Source organism: Schistocerca cancellata, chromosome 8, assembly GCF_023864275.1.
Source record: "Schistocerca cancellata isolate TAMUIC-IGC-003103 chromosome 8, iqSchCanc2.1, whole genome shotgun sequence".
NCBI lineage: Eukaryota > Metazoa > Arthropoda > Insecta > Orthoptera > Acrididae > Schistocerca > Schistocerca cancellata.
The window spans coordinates 370,356,438-370,379,517 of record NC_064633.1 but is presented as its reverse complement, the minus strand read 5'-3'; the positions used below and the strand labels follow the sequence as shown (position 1 = coordinate 370,379,517).

Genomic DNA, 23,080 nt, shown 5'->3' with positions numbered 1-23,080 from the left:
TGTTAGTCAGGGCCAATCTTTTGTAGGGATTTCTGAAAGTCAGATTGCGTTGCGCTAAAAAATATTGTGTGTCAGTTTAAGCTCAGTCCTGTACAATTTTTCAAAGGGGACGTTTCATATGTCGACCCTTAGCCGAGCATACCTCACTGGAATCTTCTGATTTTTTTCTTGTAGTTTGTGTAATTAGTGTAGCTATTGTTTATTGCTAGCGCGTAATTGTAGAGAGAATTTCGTTTGTAGTTGTAGTTTTTCATTCTTTTACAGTAAAACAGTTGTGGCATGCTTGTAGATTTGCACCGAGTATTTCGCAGCTGCGCTTGCAATTAACTAGATATTATTTTCACTGCTATGTTAATGTGTTCCCCTATTTTTGCTCTTCAAATTTTGTTTTTCTGTGTTGTCGTGTGAAATATTGTGACAATAATGGCGTGTGAAAAACGTAATACTAGGCTCCAAAGTAAACTGAGAAATGACAGTGAAGACGAAAGCAGTGTGTTAGCGCCACCATGTAATGAATTAACTAATGTTCAACATAGTAATTTGGTAATTGTGCATAGGGAAATGGAGCGGGAGGCAAACAATGGCGTAGGCAGTGAAACAATTAGTGAACAGGGAAGCTTTATCGATCGATCGCTCGGCAACAGCTCGCCTCAGGAATCCTAAAAGAAAGGACACAATTTCACAAATACTGTAGATTCAGTTTTGGGTCCTTACCGTTTTCTCAAATGAGTCAAGACAAATTTTCTGCTTGTCAAAATGTGAATGTTGCCTGTGAAAATGCACTGTCAAACAGATGGTTGCTGGCTGTCTCTACAAGGACTACAGTGGGTCTGCATCTTTGATGACTCACCAATACCATTATTTCTACAAGGACTGCAGTGGGTCTGCACCTCTGGTGGCCCACCAATACCATAATCTCTACCAGGACTACAGTGGTCTGTTCTGTGATGATCTACCTACCAATTTTCTTCAAAACTTCGACTGACTCTGCGCTGAGTTTGCTCTGTTGAGGCCCATTACCTGTCAGCATGTTAAGAGTCAGCATTGTCTTTCTGTTGGAGGGACAACACTACTTCTTCAAGATGGCATGGAAATCCACTACTTCCGTGTGCATCCTCTTTTACTACTCAGACTTTGAAAAAAAAAAACACTGCAATTTTACTGTGATGAATGATCAAGACTGTCTTTATGGACTGTGAGAAAATTTTAGCGTTTGACCAACATTGTATGAATAAGTGTGTGCATTTGATATCTTTGTTATTGTAATTATGAAAAATATTATCAAATCATTATTGGGCACTGCCCAAAACAATTTGTAAAATTTTTTGTGGGGAGCATAGGGGCTATGTAAGTAGGCTGTTTATGTTTTCTTATTGGCAACGTTACGTAGCGCTCTGTATGAAAATCACTGGCTGTGCTGTGTGCAGTCTGTGGCTAGTTTGCATTGTTGTCTGCCATTGTAGGGTTGGGCAGCGGCAGTTGGCTGTTAACAGCGCGTAGCGTTGCGCAGTTGGAGGTGAGCCGCCAGCAGTGGTGGATGTGGGGAGAGAGATGGCGGAGATTTGAAATTTGTAAGACTGGATGGCACGAACTGCTATATATATTATGATTATTAAGGTAAATACATTGTTTGTTCTCTATTAAAATCTATCAGTAGTTAGTGCCTTCAATAGTTTGAATCTTTTATTTAGCTGGCAGTAGTAGCGCTCGCTCTATTGCAGTAGTTCGAATAACGAAGATTTTTGGTGAGGTAAGTGATTTGTGAAAGGTATAGGTTAATGTTAGCCAGGGCCATTCTTTTGTAGGGATTTCTGAAAGTCAGATTGCGTTGCGCTAAAAAATATTGTGTGTCAGTTTAAGCGCAGTCCTGTACAAGTTTTCAAAGGGGACGTTTCAAACTCTTGTTATCTTCGAAATTGTGTAAATTTTTTATCCCAAAATCTGATGGTACGTCTCCAGTTCATCGACGCTACACTCCAACGTGAATAGTCGTTCGGTTGCCACTTTCCCCATTGATTTTGGAATTTCCCTGAAGCATTATGTTACCTCAAGTCTTCCAGAGCTTCTTTAATAGCTAACTTTAATAACGGATTTCCTACGACTTCCATATCGACTCAATTCTCTTCTTCTATCACGGTACCAGACATGACCTCCCCCTCATAGAAGGCTTCATTGTACTTTTACGTCCCATCTGCTCCCTCCTCTAAGTTTAACAATGGAATTTTAGTTGCACTATTAATGTTACAAGCCTTGCATTTTATTTCTCGGAAGGTTGTTTCGACTTTTCTGCTTTCTGAGTCAGTCCCCCCCCTGACGATAATTTCTTTTTCAATTTATCCGTACCTATCCAGCCGCCTTTTCCCTTAGGCTGCCCTACATTTCCTACTTCATTCTTAAGGGATTTATATTTCAGTAATCCTGTTTTTTTCTTAACATTATTATACTTCCTTCTGTACTCCGTCAATTGAAGTATCGCTTTTCTTACCCAATATTTCTTCGCATTTACCTTTCTTGTACCTACATTTGTCTGTCTACTATCGGCTATTGTGAATATTAGAGATATCCATAACACTTCAACTGAGATAACTTCTGTGGTAGCCATTACTACAATTTCTACTGAACTAGAAAATTAGAAACGCACATACGCCTTCAGTACCGACTCCTATTTCATTCCACGATGTTTCTTCCTGAATATTCTGTTAAATTTCAGACTACTCTTCAACTTTTCTAAATTGTGATCGGGGCCTATATATGCTCCTGTGTACGGTTTACAATCCATTACCTGATTTCGGAATCTCTGTCAGAACATGAAGTAATCCAGACAGAATCTTCACGTGTCTCCGTGATTCTTGAACAAAGTATTCGCCACTACCACCTGAAATTTACTGCGGAAAAAAGTTAGTCTTTCTCTTCTTTTAGTAATTTTGCCAAGCACATATTCTCCTGTAACCATGTCATCTGTTTCTTCCCGTACAACATCGTTTCAATTCCTACGATTATTAGTTTCATCTCCCTTAGACATTGAATTACAAGTTAAATAACCTTGTATACCGTATCTCGTCATATTCTTCTTGCCAAGTCGACATGTACAACTGAACTTTCGTTGCTAGCTCACTGACTGCCCCACTCCCCTATTCATATCGAATACAGCTTGCTGCTGTTGTTATTACCCTACATTTGACAGATCGTAAATCTTCATCTCCTTTCCTTTTCACTTCATTGACTCCAACTATGTCTACACTGACCTCTTCGTATCTTTTACCCTTCCTACTATGTTCAAACTTCTGACACTGCAAGATCCGACTCCTACAATACTACCCCTTCGTTGTCTATTCCATCTTTTGTGATGGTCACATCCTCGTTGACAGTCCCGTCCAGCAGGTCTGATTCGGAATCTTTTGCCAATGGAAAGACCATCATGACACTTTTTCAATGACTACATGTCCTTTGAATACAACTTATGTGTCTTTAATGCAGTGGTTCCCACTTCCTCATGCCGTTGATCTTTGCTGAATCTCCCGCATTTTAGTTTCCGTTTCCCATCCCACAGGCGAGAGACTACCCTGAAGCTCTGTCCGCTTCACGACTGTCCTTCCAGAACCCTTGGTCTGCCACTGCTGATGGTTTTTACTCGGAATTTAAGCAATATCTCGGTGCGAATCCGAGACCTAGGCCGTTCTGATTATTAGTCAAAGACGTTACTCCTAGATCACGAATCCAAATCTTTCTAATATGACCATGTTACACATGTCCTTTTTTCGTCTGAACGTTTCTGATTTTTGAAAAAGTATTGGGAGATTCCTAAATATTGCTTTGTTTGTGCGACTAACGGTACGTACATTTAATGTTTTTAAAACATTATCTGTGCCTGTTCCGTTTGTCCGTACCCATCATAAAATCACCCTTTATATCTGTATGTAAACAGTGGCACCACTTAATATATTCTCTGGGACAGAAAACAGGTTTTTTTCAAGAATAAGCGTCGAATCCATGCCACGCAGCCGGCCGGTGTGGCCGAGTGGTTGTAGGCGCTACAGTCTGGAACCGGGAGACTGCTACGATCGCAGGTTCGAATCCTGCCTCGGGCATGCATGTGTATGATGTCCTTAGTTTAGTTAGGCTTAAGTAGTTCTGTTCTAAGGGACTGATGACCTCAGAAGTTTAGTCGCATAGTGCTCAGAGCCATTTGAACCATGCCACACAGAATGCCTCCTGCAGTTTCTTTTATAGACGGTCTCGGTGTTTTTTTTGTTTTTTTTTCCCGCAATACCTCGAGTAAGCATCACAGCCTTAGCCATTTGGTTAAGATCAGAGTGACGTATGTGTTCTTATCGAAATATCTGTTCTTATCAGCTTAACATCTGATACGTCCTGCATTGCAGGACCAGAAATTGACACGTTACGGGCCCAACTTGTTTGCCGGAGGGGCATTCGGGCCAAGCCGTCTGGGATCTGTTCCTGGTGTGGCCCTGTCACAAACGGTCGACCAACGGTGTCTATACTTCGATGTCGGTACTCGGTATCGTCTATAGACGACTCATGTAACGGGCGGAGATTTGTACTCGGTAAATTAGTTGCCACGCTGCTATCTGTCAAGACTCAGCAATAGCTTGGGGTATTCGTCATTTTCAAAAGAATGGAAAAGAAAAAAAATTGAAAGGAAAAAATTTTTGTAAATTTTTGGTAAGATCTTATGGGACCAAACTGCTGAAGTCATTAGTCCCTAATCCTACACACTACTTAATGTACTCGTAACTAACCTACGCTATGGAGAACACACACACCCAAACCCGAGGGACGATTCGAACCTCCGACGGGGAGGAGGAGGGGGGGGGCAGGGGGAGCTGCGCGGTCAGTGACAAGACGCCCTAGACCGCGCGGATACCCCGCGCGGTAACCTATAGGAAAATCAAGACACTTTCATAGGCTTTGTCGACCTAGAGAAAGTGTTCTCAATGTAAAATGCCGCAAGCTATTCGAAATCCTGAGAAAAATAGGGGTAAGCTATAGGGAGGGACGCGTAATATACAATATGTGCAAGAGCCAACAGGGATTAATGAGAGTGGACGACCAAGAACGAAGTGCTGGGATTAAAAAGGGTGTAAGACGGGAATGTAGTCTTTCGTCCCTACTGTTCAATCTTACATCGAATAAGCGACGACGGAAGTAAAATAAAGGTTCCGGAATGGAATTAAAATTCAAGGTGAAAGCATATCAATGATGCGATTCGCATTGCTATCCTGAGTGAAAGTGAAGAAGAATTTCAATACGTATTGAATGGAACGAACAGTGTAATGGTAACAGAATATGAATTGAGAGTAAATCGAAGAAATATGAATCTCTGCCTGACTATGATATAATCTAATTGAAATTTTCCCGTATCTCCCAGACTTTTTCTGGTATAACTCCTCTTCTTGTGATTCTTGAACAGAGAATTCCCCATTACTAGCTGACATTTATTGTGGTTCTCGATTAGTGTTTCTCCTGGTTTTCGTAATACCAAGTCCGTATTCTCCCGTACTCCTTTCCCTACAGCCACATTCCAATTCCCCATTACTAGCTGACATTTATTGTGGTTCTCGATTAGTGTTTCTCCTGTCTTTCGTAATACCAAGTCCGTATTCTCCCGTACTCCTTTCCCTACAGCCACATTTTCATCTCCCTTTACATATTGAATTACCCGGTCTTTGTACTAAAATACTTCCTGTCTCTTCATCTTCTTCTAGCGACGTCGGCATGTGTACCTAAATTATTGTTCGCTGTTTTCGTTTGCTGGCCATACTTATAAGAACAAATCTGTCACCTAACTGTTCACAGTAACTCAATATCTGCCCTACCTTCCTATTCATAACGAATTCTACTCCCGTTATACATTTGCTGCTGTTCTTGATATTACCCTGTACTCATCTGACCAGAAATCCTTGTCTTCCTTATGAAGTCTTAGCGTTTCCCTTTTCTCATTGTCAACCTCTCCTACCAAGGTTATACTTCCATCATTCCACGTCCCGACCCGTAAAAAATTATCCATTTGTTAGTTATTCAATCGTTTTATCATGATCATTCCCCTCTAGGCAGTTCCCTCCCGGATATGCGACCGGTGGAATAGTCCGGAATCTTTTTTCAACGAAGATATCATCGTGACACTTTTTCATTTACAGGCCACGTGTCTTGTGGATTTCAATTCAAAATATAAGCAGTGGGGGGGGGGGGTCGTTCGATCCAGGCGTGAAGACAATTTGATTACTAATCAAAGACGGTGCTTCATTTTATTATTGCTCCTTTTTCTTCACTTTCATCTTATTGTTATCGGCATTCGTTCTTGGCGAACGTCACATGATACTTGTTCAAGTTCGTTGTTGAACACTCCAATCAGTTTTTTTTTAATTTTTTATTACATGGGGCAGCTAGCCCCCTGACAGGACACGAGGAGCTATACGGGTGGCACCCCTAGACCACGGGTGCACGAATTTCATTGATTACAGTTATACGAACGCAAAACAGTGGCATCTTCTGGCAACGTTAACCGGATAAAATCACAGACTAATAAACAACTGACTGTCAATCTCTCACAAAATTATTCTAATGCCCTTGGCATACCTGACATTGGGGTTTGAGGGGACGGTGAAGGGGGTCGGGAAGCTAATATTCTTGCAAGAAATGTAGTTATAATCACGGAAGGCCTGGTGATTGCCTTATTACTTAAAGGAAAAGCGTCACACTTAAGGGCAAGATTGAAAGAAAACTGTTCATTTCTGACCAAATGCGAGTCTTCAGAATTAAGCTTTGAATAATAGGATTACATAAAATTAGCTCTAATTTCCTTATACCTCATCTCGCAGCTGTGGGTGATGGCTCGAGTGGGTGTAGAATCGATCATTGGTGGGACCAACGACCCTCGGCAGTGGTTAAGTTCCCAATGCATTGGCTCAGGAGGCACTGCGGCACCTCCCAGAAACGAAGTCGGATGGCAGAGGCTTGATCTTGATCGCAGAGCTGTACTTTACCATCACAATCTGATTTATAGTCTGACTTGAAATAGAAAAAAACCTCGCACTGCTTCAGTTTCTGTCTCTCACAGTATTTGATTGTCCTACCTTATGCTAACAACAACACTCATTTCAATCCTCTCTGTGGCCAATGATGTGCTCTGCCACGTCAATCTAATGTCCTTTTTTAAGAATTAGTTTAAGGTAGCCAACAGCTGCAGGCTTCACGTCAAATAGAAACTGCTTTTCTGCACAATCAGAGCATTCAGTGGACTCCCTCAATTTCAAAGGCCCAGGACAGAACTTCCCCTATCCATCAGGAGATGTTTATCTTTGATTTTCTGTGCTTTTTTAAGGAAATGGGTAGCTTTCCCCATCTCACGTACTCATCAACGAAGCTGTGTTCCAGCTAAAGAAGGCGTCTTCTCACTCTTTTTTTCTGATCGTAAAACTTTTGGAAAGAGATTCTATATGGGAGATGCTATCTGCATTTTTACAGTGTCCCAGTTCCCGCAGCGCCTCTGCATGGCAACGAACTCTGATCTGTGATTAGCGACCGCTTGGACCACTCCCGGTGGCTTTTCCAAATTAGAGGAAAGAGAACAGCAGGACTGCTGATAATCACTATTGTTTATCAACCCTATTTAAGTATACCTTCGCCAGTACTGGCTCGTAGAAGTCATAAGTTGATCAGCAGTATTTTTATAAAAATACTGAGAATTTGCGGACAATCATACCAGTCGACTGCATCTTTGCGAGATGATCTGTTTAAAGTTAATATACACCGCGAGGTACCGCGTTTCGCCTACGCGAGCGTAATATTCCTTCCTTGACTTCACGTTGCTCCATGGCGACCGAAGAAAAGTAAGAAAATTGGAGTGTGACGCGACTTTGTTTCGAGACAGGTTAACGAGTGGACGTGTATGAAGTGTGTGCAATGAAACGCCGACATATTGTATAATTTGTGTTTTTGAGATTCACAAGCGATATGTAATGTTAATGTGGAGTTTAGTAACGGCCATAATACCGTCTGTTGCATTTCAAAGGTAATTGTGCGTATTTAATTTTGATCAAAGGTTTCTGTGATGAACTGTTATGTACAACAAGGTTGTACAGGACTTCAAACACTTGGTGGGCGATGTTTGTTGTAGAAACTGCTTCAAAGACACGGTCAACAGCATAGAGAAAGTTTTCTCTGCTAAAACGAATTCATTTCACTCGCAGACAACAATCGAAAAACAAAATGCGAATGGCAGTGTTCCAGTTCGAGAAGATCCTATTGAAGTATGCTTTCTCTTACATTTCAAGAAATTAACAGGCGACCGTCGGAGTCGGCAGCTGCTTCTATACCACGAAAGTAGCTTTTCCATGTGTACGAAATTCGGTGCGCTTTGGGAGAGAGCTATGCCATTCGTATATAGTGAATCCCATCTTGTTGGCTAAATTGTTGATGTTCTGAGGAAGAAAACAGCAGGCTATTATCAGAAACAATACTTCATGACAAACATTTAAAAAAAATACAGAAGCGAGTGATCTTGTAGTGATGGCGCGAGTTTTCGAATTCATTGGGATGGCAAAAATGCCTACTGTACGCAGTGACGATTATCGGTCACCGTGTGTTGCAGTAAGGAGTAACAAAGTCATTGTGGATGCTCTGCCAAGGATAGTCAGAATCGAAAAAATTCTCGCACAGCGCTGCCTAGTTAACAGTGCATGCGTGGCATTTGACTGTCATCTTTTCCGCCTGCCTGTTAAGCCCAGGCCACCTACAATGCTGGCGCACTAGCTGCTTAGTCCTAGGATTCCCCGAAGTCCAATATTTTCAAAATATGTTGCTGAAATTATTTGGGAATCATCACTAACGTTTCTTCATCAGAAGTATGCAATAAAATTTCACGATTCTGAAGAGAGTGGCTGCTCCATTGTGCATAATATTTGCGTGTTTCTGCATCTGAAATTGATTTCGGACTACGAGGTCAGCACATCCGAGTGAAATATTTCAGCAGTCGTAGTGATTTTCCGGTTCAGGAGTTTGTTCGATCCACTGACAGTCAGTGGGAAAAGCTTGCAGGGCTTTGAAATCATACTGATCAATCTGGAAGCCAAAATGTTGTGGTGCTTCGAATTCCGAATCATTTCCCATAGGTTAGCGAGACTGAGTGTTACCGATGGCATCTTCTGACGTAGGGCGCCAGAGAATTTCATGCAGGTACTTTGATAAGAATAGTGACCAGCGTTACAGCTTCTGTGCTTTTATGATCAGGCACATCTTTCGTCTTATGAGGAAGAGCGGTCAGTGGCATATGATCCATCACGAGAAAAGATTTTCTACCATTCACATACCGATGATACTGCGTGGCAGAATAAATGCTGGCTCATGTTTGCTCTCCCAGCTGACGTTAGTTAACTTGGCCCGTGGGCAACGTCTTCGATGAGAATGTTTGGGAAAGTCAGTCTTTCCAACTCAGCGAGACAAAACTGCACCTATTGCATGCAATGCTTCAACAGCAAGCGGTACTGATTTCTTATCATCTAAATGAATAAGGGCATGGGCGACCAAATAACGTATTTTTCAACTTTTGAAATGATTTTTCGCAATTCATTGGAAATGAACATTTTATCGATTGAGGCGATGCAACGGAGCACCAAATAGCACTCTATTCGGAATAAATTTGTTATAGTAGGTTAGTATACCTGGAGCTAACTGTAAGTCTTGCACATTTTTAGGAGAAGGTAATCTACGGATAGTCCTTAAAGCTTAGCCCAGGAATGTCGGGGGCGTCAATGAGATGTCAAAATAATCAGTTCCAATATTGATAAACGATAACTTCTGTAAATTACCCTTAACAGGTCGGTTAAAAATTAAAAAAGAGATTCCATATTTTTGAGATGCTGATCACAGTTGGTACACCGCAGGAGCAGCTGCGTTTCCGAAGGGAAGCGCTAGTATTGATACAGGGATACGTGCGCAATGTCCACCATAATTGTCTTCACTTCCTCATCCACGAGACGTTGAAGGTAAGTATCGTCTAAACCAATTTTAGAAAAGAATTGCCAAATTGCTAAGTGATCCACAAGCTCGTCAATATGTACCAGCGGGAAAGAATCAACAATCATATGGAGGGTAACTGTTCCTTGTAAGTCGGCACGAAGTCTTATACTCCCGTTCAATTTCCTGGTGACAAACAGAGGAGATGCCAACTAACTAGCAGAATTGGGGTGCAATCATTACTTTGGCCTAATCTGTTGAGTTCAGAAGCAGCTTCATCGCGAACGGATTGAGGCATCTGACGTGCGCGGTACAACTTTCTTCGACCATTACCTTCTAAATTCTTTTCAAGTCACAACGTGTCATGGAATAAATGCCCATATTTTTCACAGAATTAATTAATTCTGGCAGAAGAAACTCGCGTACGAACAGCATGTACATCTAATCCAAAGTAATCAGATGCAACCATGCCAAAAATACTGGGACACGAGCGAGACTAAACAACTGTGAATGACCTCGACGCAGTCGTATTTCGATATTTGTTTGCGAAGTGCTCGTCCCAAGAGCATAAGTACTGGTGTTTGTAATTAAAGTGCAAAAAGAAAATTGGTTCAAATGGCTCTGAGCACTATGGGACTTAACATCTGTGGTCATCAGTCCCCTAGAACTTAGAACTACTTAAACCTAACTAACCGAAGGACATCACACACATCCATGCTCGAGGCAGGATTCGAACCTGCGACCGTAGGGGTCACGCGGTTTCAGACTGAAGCGCCTAGAACCGCACGGCCACACAGGGGGGCATTAAAGTGCATCTCCTCACGAAGGTCCATTGGCGGCTGTAATTACCGGATGACAGTGAAACATACGTTAATGCGGAACCCATAAACGCTGGAAAAAATCAATCCTAATTTTTGCCACCAGTTGAAAATCTACGGCTATCTAGCACCTGGTTAGCATCTCCGGTGCCCACACTGCATTTTGTACGTGGTGGTTAATAAAAGAATCAACATTATGCCAACATTATTGTTTGACCTTTTCTGCCCACGTCCCATTCCTAATTCATTGCGTCGTTCCATTCCTAATTCATTGCGTATGGATACATTTCGATGCGTCTTTCTTACAGTCACAGAGCCAGCTTTGCACCTCGTGACTAAATACTGAAGTCGACTTTTTTCCAGTATAAATCGGTTCCTGATTAACGCATTAGAATACCTATGAAGTTTCGATGACAGCGATAATTACAGCCCACACTGGTCCTCTATGAGTAGGCTCAATTGGCTCTGAGCACTATGCGACCTAACTTCTGAGGTCATCAGTCGCCTAGAACCTAGAACTAATTAAACCTAACTAACCTAAGGACATCACACACATCCATACCCGAGGCAAGATTAGAACCTGCGACCGTAGCTGTTGCTCGGCTCCAGACTGTAGCGCCTAGAACCGCACGGCCACTCCGGCCGGCTCTGTGAGTAGCCACCCGGTACTTTAGTTGAGTATGACATGCAGAGGCTCAGACGTGAATTTTTAAACTGAAGGTATCCCAATTGCTAGTAAGTTATTTCATTTATCAGTGTGATTGAAACACCAGTGTCTATCTGCAATGGTACAGCTTGATAATAAATCTGTAAAGATATGAATAGTTTGTGGCTTCATCTCTGAATATGACTGTTACCTCTGACTTTCGTAAGACTCTGGTTTGTGAGAGAAAGCGCCTTTTGCTGTTTGTCCGTCTGAGGAGAGATGATTTGAATTAGGCAATTTTTTCTTGTACGCATTGCCATGTGATTCATTCTCTTGTCTCAACGGTTCCTGTGAGTATTTTGAGGAGGAGCTGGTAAGAATTCACAATGTGACATTATACTAATTTCTATTTGGTCAAATGAAGATCGAAGTGGAACGGTGTTTGTCTTGCACTCTTTTGCAGCACACCTGCTGTGTGTGTCCTGTCTTGTGACAGTGCCGGCATTCTGCTTGGCGGAAGAAGAAGTGTTTGTGATCATGCGTGATATAATACTTGACACAAGACTTCAGAGTGCATGAATTTGCAGTGTGAATGGCTGGACGAATCAAGCCCTGCTTACACCATGGCTGGCTGCTGTTGTCCCCATGAGCTAAGAAGGGCGAAGCCGGATTAGGACTGGCTTTGATAAGTGTTGCAACGACAGGCACATTAAACTGAAGTTCCGTGAAGTTTTGTAATTCCTGAGCTTCGATTAATTTAGGTACTGAGCGGCCCAAAAGTGCGTTAACAATTGAAAATTCAATACTTCACGGAACATTGGCACACATGCTTGCAATGACATGAAGTTTCATTGACACAAAAAAGAACACAGATGACCAACAGGTAGCACTTCATATGATGCAAAAGCAATAATTAACATGATAACTTATTTTTAGCCAAGACGATATTCTTTATGACAAATCTTCAACAGATCAGCTGTTATTCATCAAATGTACCTGTAGTCGAGGGACAATGTCGAGAAAAGCAGTATTCAGCGTATCAGTAGGTACGGCGAGAAAGTGTCTTTCAGCATCCCTAATGTGGTCGAACGATCGCGGTAGACTTTTGGCTTCAAGTAACCCCACAATCTGTAATAACTCAGACTGAGTTCTAGCGACCTCACTCCCTCTCTCACTAAATCTGATTTTACAAACGATTCTCATGTGACGTCAGTGACGTTTTGCTGTCCAGCATCAGTTGTTGGTCGGTTTTTGCACTCGTTTCGGATTTAAATAAAATTCCATGTCAATTCAGAAGCGTGTCTGAAGTTTTAACTCTCTACCTGCATTATTCCATGAATTAGTGTATTTTCAAATATTAACGGACTTTAGCGTCACCCTTTACACCATTGAGAGGACAACTGCGGTGCTTTAGATTCAAAGACCGTATTCTGTTGTCTGAAAAGTTCTGAATAATGGCAACGTGAATTGTTCCGTCTGGAAAGGGAGTTCCTGAAGTGCAGCTGATCCATTCGATGTAAGGTATGCGGACGCATACGAGAAAACTTTAAACGAGCACGAGCTACGTGACTCTAAGTTTCTAGGAATTCTTCTAACGTACGAACGACTTCCTCATAGAATAGGCGTTGAGGCTGTACTTGAGGGAACAATTTCCTACACAAATGAAACACACACGCACTCCATTTCTGTTGGGTTTCACCAGAAAGTGGAAGAGAGGTGGTTACACTTGGCTATCGGAATTTTGTGCTTCAGTCGTTGTTTCTTTCAGGGCAGTCTGCTTTTGCTGGCTAGCAAGGTTCGGATTTGTTGGCTCTGAAAACCCAATATGTGCGGTGAGTGGTTGTTCTCCAGAGGTTGCCACGGCACACAAAATTTATGTCACTTCAAGAAAATATACATCAATTTATGAACACTGCAAGAATATGCAAAAATGAAGCAAATGTCGTCACTTTCTGATAACGGCTGCTTCTACATCACGAAAATGTCCATTAGTTCCGCCAACACGGAAAGCAATGATGGTTAGTTCAGTACGTAGGGATGCGAAATTTCCTTCTGTGTTCACTAACCACAAACTCGTCGTCAGAAATGCCCATGTGTCTGTTGGTATAACGGGACTGATGAATATTGTAGAACGATTGAGGCATAAATGTATTTATTTGCAGTATGTGATACTGTATTAAGCATACGTAACTTTCTGCCCTTGAACCCCCCTGCAGCCTCACACTGTTCCACTAACATTGAACTACAAGATTCACTATCAGGTGGGGTAGCAATAGCATCGTGCAATAGTCAACATAGCGTAGCAACAATACTGACAGTTCGTAGAGCTGTAGCCAGCTTAGAACTGCAAACGGATAACGGCCGTAGGTGAAAACATTAACTGCCGACAGGGCTCCTAGAATACCGAGGCGTTGCCATAGAGAGGTTTACAACGTCGCGTTACTTCATTGGTCGAGGTAAGCCTGAGAGGCCGCTGCGGTGATTCCTCTGCCACTGTCAGCGATCAACTTATTCCGATGCAATTATGGGTTCGTAGGGTCTTACTGCAACTCCCGTAAGCTCGGCGATATCTGAGAGTAAAAGAAATGTTCAAATGTGTGTGAAATCTTATGGGACTTCGCTGCTAAGGTCATCAGGCCGTAAGCTTACACACTACTTAACCTAAATTATCCTAAGGACGAACACACACACCCATGCCCGAGGGAGGACTCGAACCTCCGCCGGTCTGAGAGCAATCCGAGGACAATACGAGGCAGAGCTTTGAGTGTGACGGCTTAAAAAGACGCGCTGTCCTGTCTCTACTGCGGCAGTGAGGTGATGTGACTTAGGCGTCCTCTGGTATCGCGCGTAGCTCCATCCGGCGGTGTAAGGAGAGTCCTCTTAAATAGCTACTAGTGGCGGCCAGTTTATATGTCTCTTCTGCGGTGATGTGAGCTGTACGCGACATGTGAGATGCGGCCCATCCGACACTGTCGATACCCCAAGAAGAGCTGCAAGAAATCCTTCTCTGAGCAGAGTCCTAACACAAATACGGAAGCTCACCGCCAGTCATTTCCTCACACATCATTAGTAAATTAAGCAACGAGGAGGTGAAATCGTAGTGCCGCCAGCGACCCGCTTCACCCTTTCTTTAAACTGACTTGTGGAATATTGATTTACAGTACTAACCATTAAAACTGGTGAACACCAAGTAATGAGAATTATCTTATTGTGAATGTGCTGTACAACAGCAAGAGTTAATGACGAAATATGTAGCTGATTTGGGTGCATACAGGGAATGAAAATTAGTACACAGTGCTGCCACGTATGGCAGCAACAGCAGCTCTGCCCGGCTAAGCATCAAGTCGAACTGAGCTTAGATGACGGTTTCCGGTGTACTGTACCATGCTACTTCACCCTTATACCAGAGCTCACCTTTAGTTGACTGGTGAGTGGTGGCGATCGTGTTTCACGGCAACCCACTGCCGCTTGTTTCAATGGGTGGGAGGTCTTGAGGAAGTGCTGACTACAGCAATAGTATAACACTCTCTGTATCGAGATCGGCCAGTTTTGCATGGTAACATGTGGACCTGCGCTATGTTGTTCAAAGAGTCCTCGAAAATCCGGCGCTGCCATCAGTCCTCACAGGACAGAAATTCAACGGCTTCTGCGCAATTTGCGGGCTCAAATACCTATTCGAGTGTATTCTGGCAACGTTCAATCTCACTGCTGCCTCTAAACACTAATAGGCCACTCACGATGCAGCTTTCTTTCTTTTGTTTTTTTAATCATCAGTCTACTGACTGGTTCGATGCGGCGCGCCACGAATTCCTTTCCTGTGCTAACCTCTTCATCTCAGAGGAGCACTTGCAACCTACGTCCTCAATTATTTGCTTGACGTATTCCAGTCTCTGTCTTCCTCTACAGTTTTTGACCTCTACAGCTCCCTCTAGTACCATGGAAGTCATTCTCTCATGTCTTATCAGATGTCCTATCATCCTGTCCCATCTCATTATCAGTGTTTTCCACATATTCCTTTCCTCTCCGATTCTGCGTAGAACTTCCTCATTCCTTATCTTATGAGTCCACCTAATTTTCAACATTCGTCTATAGCACCACATCTCAAATGCTTCGATTCTCTTCTGTTCCGGTTTTCCCACAGTCCATGTTTCACTACCATTCAATGCTGTACTCCAGACGTACATCCTCAGAAATTTCTTCCTCAAATTAAGGCCGGTATTTGATATTAGTAGACTTCTCTTGGCCAGGAAAGCCTGTTTTGCCATAATGAGTCTGCTTTTGATGTCTTCCTTGCTCCGTCCGTCATTGATAATTTTACTGCCTAGGTAGCAGAATTCCTTAACTTCATTGACTTCGTGACCATCAATCCTGATGTTAAGTTTCTCGCTGTTCTCATTTCTACTACTTCTCATTAACTTCGTCTTTCTCCGATTTACTCTGAAACCATACTGTGTACTTATTAGACTGAACATTCCGTTCAGCAGATCATCTAATTCTTCTTCTCTTTCACTCACGATAGCAATGTCATCAGCGAATCGTATCATTGATATCCTTTCACCTTGTATTTTAATTCCACTCCTGAACCTTTCTTTTATTTCCAACGTTATTTCCTCGATGTACAGATTGAAGAGCTCTTCGTTCTTGATCGTCCACTCTTATTATTCCCTCTTGGTTGCTGTACATATTGTATATGACCCGTCTCTCCCTATAGCTTACCCCTACTTTTTTCAGAATCTCGAACAGCTTGCACCATTTTATGTTGTCGAACGCTTTTTCCAGGTCGACAAATCCTACGAAAGTGTCTTGATTTTTCTTTAGCCTTGCTTCCATTATTAGCCGTAACGTCAGAATTGCCTCTCTCGTCCCTTTACTTTTCCTAAAGCCAAACTGATCGTCACCTAGCGCATTCCCAATTTTCTTTTCCATTCTTCTGTATATTATTCTTGTAGGCAGCTTCGATGCATGAGCTGTTGAGCTGATTGTGCGATAATTCTCGCACTTGTCAGCTCTTATCGTCTTCGGAATTGTGTGGATGATGCTTTTCCGAAAGTCAGATGGTATATCGCCAGACTCATATATTCTACACGCCAACGTGAGTAGTCGTTTTGTTGCCACTAACCCCCAATAATTTTAGAAATTCTGATGGAATGTTGTCTATCCCTTCTGCCTTATTTGACCGTAAGTCCTCCAAAGCACATTTAAATTCCGATTCTCATACTGGATCCCCTATCTCTTCTAAATCGACTCCTGTTCCTTCTTCTATCACATCAGACGAATCTTCACCTTCATAGAGGTTTTCAATGTATTCTTTCCACCTATCTGCTCTATCCTCTGCATTTAACAGTGAAATTCCCGATGCACTCTTAATGTTGCCACCGTTGCTTTTAATGTCACCAAATGTTGTTTTGACTTTCCTGTATGCTGAGTCTGTCCTTCCGACAATCATATGTTTTCCGATGTCTTCACATTTTTCCTGCAGTCATTTCGTCTTAGCTTCCTTGCACTTCCTATTTATTTCCTTCCTCAGCGACTTGTATTTCTCTATTCCTGATTTTCCCGGAACATGTTTGTACTTCCTCCTTTCATCAATCACCTGAAGTATTTCTTCTGTTACCCATGGTTTCTTCGCAGCTGCCTCCTTTGTACCTATGTTTTCCTTCCCAACTTCTGTGATGGCCCTTTTTAGAGATGTCCATTCCTCTTCAACTGTACTGCCTACTACACTATTCCTTAGTGCTTTATCTATAGCGTTAGAGAACTTCAAACGTATCTCGTCATTCCTTAGTACTTCCGTATCCCACTTCTTTGCGTATTGATTCTTCCTGACTAATGTCTTGAACTTCAGCCTACTCTTGATCACTGCTATATTGTGATGTGAGTCTATATCTGCTCCTGGGTACGCCTTACAATCGAGTATCTGATTTCGGAATCTCTGTCTGACCATGATGTAATGTAATTGAGATCTTCCCGTATCTCCCGGCCTTTTCCAAGTATACCTCCTCCTCTTATGATTCTTGAACAAGGTATATGCTATTACTAATTGAAACTTGTTACAGAACTCAATTAGTCTTTCTCCTCTTTCATTCCTTGTCCCAATACCATATTCTCCTGTTACCTTTTCTTCTACTCCTTCCCCTACAAATGCATTCCAGTCGCCCATGACTATTAGATTTTCGCCCCCCTTTACATACTGCATTACCCTTTCAATATCCTCATACACTTTCTCTATCTGTTCATCTTCAGCTTGCGATGTCGGCATGTATACCTGAACTATCGTTGTCGGTGTTGGCCTGCTGTCGATTCTGATTAGAACAACCCGGTCACTGAACTGTTCACAGTAACACATCCTCTGCCCTACCTTCCTATTCATAACGAATCCTACACCTGTTATACCATTTTCTGCTGCTGCTGATATTACCCGATACTCATCTGACCTGAAATCCTTGTCCTCCTTCCACTTCACTTCACTGACCCCTACTATATCTAGATTGAGCCTTTGCATTTCCTTTTTCAGATTTTCTAGTTTCCCTACCACGTTCAAGCTTCTGCCATTCCACACCCCGACTCGTAGAACGTTATCCTTTCGTTGATTATTCAATCTTTTTCTCATGGTAACCTCCCCCTTGGCAGTCCCCTCCCGGAGATCCGAATGGGGGACTATTCCGGAATCTTTTGCCAATGGAGAGATCATCATGACACTTCTTCAATTACAGGCCACATGTCCTGTGGATACACGTTACGTGTCTTTAATGCAGTGGTTTCCATTGCCTTCTGCATCCTCATGTCGTTGATCATTGCTCATTCTTCCGCCTTTAGGGGCAATTTCCCACCCCGAGGACAAGAGAGTGCCCTGAACCTCTATCCTCTCCTCCGCCGTCTTTGACAAGGGCGTTGGCAGAATGAGGCTGACTTCTTATGCCGGAAGTCTTCGGCCGCCAATACTGAATATTTATCAAAATTTAGCAGTGGCGGGGATCGAACCCGGGACCGAAGACGTTTTGATTATGAGTCAAATTTGTCTGAAACCACAAGTTAGTGCCCTGTATCCAGTGTTGTTTATCACTCTGATGCCACCTCAAGTGAAGTAATACAAAAGGTACTCTGGTACTCCAAACTATGTTACATTGTACATTTGATGCTGCTATTGCAGCGAACAAGCCCGTTTATTAACTCAAAATACGATATGTGGCTTCATGCAACCGAGTGGACAATATGTCTGTCCTCTCGTTGCTAGTCCTGTGGTACTAGTGTGAACTTTCATAGCGTTGAGAATGTCCCTCCTTAACCCTTTGATTTTATATTGACATGATAGTCGTGATTTCCTATCCAACGTGAGCAGCTATATTGTGGAACTCTTAAGTCACAACAGGACACCATCATGCAGTTCTCGACTGCAACAGTGCTGATAAACCTATCTCCTCCTTAAATAAGGCATAACCCAGCCTGAGGTGCTTTTTAATTCGAAAATAGCCTTGACTGAATGACTGAGTAGATTAACTTCAAATTTGAATATTTTAGGTTATGATTTACCGTGAGCGCTACTGATATTGAATGAAACAATAAGTTTACTCTTACTAGCACTGTTTATGTACTTCCACAATACATTTCAAAGACTAATTGTTATGGACAGGGTAACATACGTAGAGAAAACTTAAGGCTTCTTCCACTCCAACAACGTAACAGAAATACCTAAGGCCCTAACAGCTACACTCCAAAACAGAGATTAAATACATCTCAAATAATATAAATATCCTACACTTCATTCAAGAAACAAGAAACATTGTAGAAAAGAGCACACAAGCACCTTGCACTGTGTCACAACCAAAGATACACATAAAAGGAACTCCGATCAGTCCATCAGTGAATAGGAGGAATTACCCAACGTAAAAACCAAACATTCAAACTCAACAGAAAGCTCTTCAATATCCTGAAAGACTCATTCACATTCAATAATAATAGAACGCTTAGATACACAGAAGAATCTTCACAGCATGTCAAAAGCATAAGAGTAACTGATGGAGCCACATTTGCTCATTTGACACACAGAACCTTTACTTTTCTATATCAACATATTCCACACTACATATAGTTAATGCCAAGCTACAAAAAAACAGAAAAAATCCCTGCACTTTCCGGGGCGGCCGAGTGGTTCTAGGCGCTACAGTCTGGAACCGCGCGACCACTACGGTTGCAGGTTCGAATCCTGCCTCGGGCATGGATGTGTGTGATGTCCTTAGTTAGGTTTAAGTAGTTCTAAATTCTAGGGTATTGATGACCTCTGATGTTCTCAAGTCCCATAGTGCTCAGAGCCATTTGAACTAATAGCTTTCAGTGACAAGGAATAGGCGTTGAATTTTTGATTAAACGAATGTGGGAGAAAAAACATGTAACAGATGTAATCTTAACATACATATCTGTGGTATAACCAAAACTTTGTTCTCCGTGTTGATATTTCGTAAATGAACAGTTAGTTTACTTGCCTACCCCTCAATACTCAAAGATCTATGCAGAACCACCAGTTTGAATACAATTTCAGCATAATGTTATGTATGTATGTTAATATTGTTAATGGTTTATCTATAGGCATATCACTGATTGCTTATCAATGTATTACTTCACTATTCACATTACTATAAAAATAAAAATGCCACAGCTCTAATGTGATCAAAACTTTGCTTTTCTTTGACGTACGTCTAACGAAACCACATTTATGATGCAATCAAAACATTGCGTTCCTTCTATCACTCCTTTCATCCTCTGTCCCTGAATCCCAGCCTAAATTAATATTTATGTATAATTTTGCCACTGTTTACAATATATTTATTGCACCTAATGTTTTCAGGTTGTCATCTGATTACGTAAATGTCTACAAAGTTCAGCCGACATAATATTTACAAGAGAGGACTTCTGTATGACTTGAAATATTTACTATAATATTTATCTTCATCTACTCAACCAAACATCTCCACAACTCATTAAAACTTGATCCAGAATATAGATTTTGTTTTGCTATTGTTCATTTACCTTTGAAATAGTGTTTTGTTTTTGCTATATGTCCTTTACCAAGAAGTTTCTATATGTAGTCTTTGTTTAAAGACTTTTCTATCTTTGTGGGGGGGGGGGGGAGGGTTCAGGGTTCATCACTCTACTGACTGGTTTCAAATAGCCTGCCACAAGTTTCTCTCCAGTGCTAACCTCTTCATCTCAGAATAGCGCTTGCACCCTACGTCCTCAATTACTTGCTGGATGTATTCCAATCTCTGACTTCGTCTACAGCTCCGTCTAGTACCGTGGAAGTCATTGCCTTATGTCTTATCAGATAGCCTATCATCCTGTCCCTTTTCGTCTCGGGTTCGATTCCCGGAGGGGTCAGGGATTTTAACCAGCCTCGAGATGACTGGGTGTTTGTGTTGTCCTCGTCACTTCATTATCATTCATGCAAGTGGCGAGATTGGACTGAGCAAAGATTGGGGATTTGTACGGGGACTGATAACCGCGCAGTTGAGCGCCCCACAAACGAAACATTATCATCATCATCATCATAATCATGTCCCTTCTCCTTGTCAGTGTTTTCCATATACTCATTTCCTCTCCGTACTGTATATCACCCGTTCCTTACCTTATCAGCCCTCCTAATTTTCAACATTTGCCTGTAGCTCCACGTCTGAAATGCTTCGATCCTATTCCGTTCAGGTTTTCCTACAGTGCATGTTTCACTACCATTCAATTCTGTGCTCCGGACGTACTTTCTCAGAAATTTCTTCCTCAGGTTAAGGCCTGTGTTTGATACTAGTAGACTTATCTCGTCCACGAATGCCCTTTTTGCCAGTGCTAGTCTGTGTTTGATATCCTCCTAGATCCGTCTGTCATCGGTTATTTTGCAGCCTAGGTAGTAGAATACCTTAACTTCATGTATTTCGTGACCATCAACCCAGATGTTAACTTTCTCGCTGTTCTCATTTCTGCTACCATTCATTACTTTCGTCTTTCTTCGATTTACCCTCAGTCCATATCCTGCAGTCATTAGATTGTTCATCCCATTCGGCAGACCATGTAATATTTTTTCACTTTTGCACAGGATAGTAATGTGATCAGCGCCTCGTATCATTGATATTTTTTCATCTTCAACTCTAATGGCACCCCTAAATCTTTTTTTTTATTTCCTTCATTGCTTCTTCGATGTACAGATTGAACAGAAGGGGGGAAAGATTATTTCCCTGTCTTACACCCTTTTTAATCCGTGCTTCGTTCGTGGTTTCCACTCTTGTTATTCCGTCTTGGCTATTGTACATACTGTATATCACCCGTCTCTTCCTGTAGCCTACTCCTACCTTGCACTATTTTACATTGTCGAACGCTTTTTCCAAGTCGACAGATCATATGAACGGGTCTTGATTTTTCATTAGCCTTGCTTCCATTATCAACCACATCATCAGAAATTCCTGTCTGGTTTTTTTGTTTTTTCTAAAGCAAAACTGACCGTCATTAAACTCATCCTCAATTTTCTTTTCTATTCTTCTGTATATTTTTCTTGTCGCCAACTTAGATAGATGAGCTGTTAAGCAAATTTTTCATTAATTCTCTAACTTGACAGCTGCTGCAGTCTTCGAAATACAGTATGCTCTGATCCTCCCATTACTGAGGGGACTGAGTAGATAAAATTTAGAATCGGAACGCATGTCAGGAAATGTGTAATTTCCGTGCTACAGACATTTGAATAATCCCAGCAATTTTACAAGTAATTTGTTAGGAGTGACCCAGTACTTCAGTTGTTTTACAATTCCACTCATTAATAACTAGAGAAACACAAAGGTAACTTGAACGCAGTGTAAAATTTTTCAGCATTTGATAGTATTTTTTGGAGGTGATGTCGTCGGTCATGCAGAACATACAAGACGGTGCGGGGAGCAACATACATTGCACGCGCAGTTGCTAGTGTATTCGTTGACGGATTCTCTTCTGCGTGATACAGTAGGCCTCTTCCATTGCCGGTAAGCGGCGTCTCCTTAGCGCACCGCAGTCACGCCTGCTGACGATAATGGCTCCCTATTCTCGAAGCTGTTGTGTAACTGTGGCGGAAAGGGTAGGAAATGGAATCGGACATTGTGAAGATCGATCTTGACAAAGTCGACAAGCATCTCTTCCATTACCGTGAGTTTCGCCATTCACAAAGGTCATGTCAGTGTATTTTCAAACATGTGCTCAAATATGTTGCTCTAACATTCTCAGACACGTAGATGAGGCTCGAATCATGTCAGAGAAGTAGGATACACGACAAGTGACAAGAGCCGATCCGACGTAAGCACCCAGCTCCCCCCCCCCCCCCCCCCCCCCACCCACTGCATCCGTCCTCACCATGACTCCCCTGTTACATACCTACCTATCAAATGTGTTTTGAAACGCCTTTAGCACGGAAGCGGACCTGGGTTCGGATTCAAAGTATTGTCTACTCTGTCCCCTCAAACGCCCCAGAAGCAATCTGTACACTCGCTCGATATGCATTCTGGCTGGGGCATTACGACAAAGAGCTAGAGTCATATCACGCAATCAGCTGTGGAAAAGCTACTTATTGCCACAGTATCTAGCAGTTTGGACATCTGCTAACGGTAGAACGCCATGTTGCAGTATGGTACACCACCTC

The 23,080-nt window shown here is 42.1% G+C and overlaps 1 pseudogene; it reads left to right on the top strand.

Annotated features, from left to right (window-relative positions):
• Window positions 1–4,337: 4,337 nt before the first annotated feature.
• LOC126096059 (U2 spliceosomal RNA) lies at window positions 4,338–4,385 on the top strand (annotated as a pseudogene).
• Window positions 4,386–23,080: the final 18,695 nt, after the last annotated feature.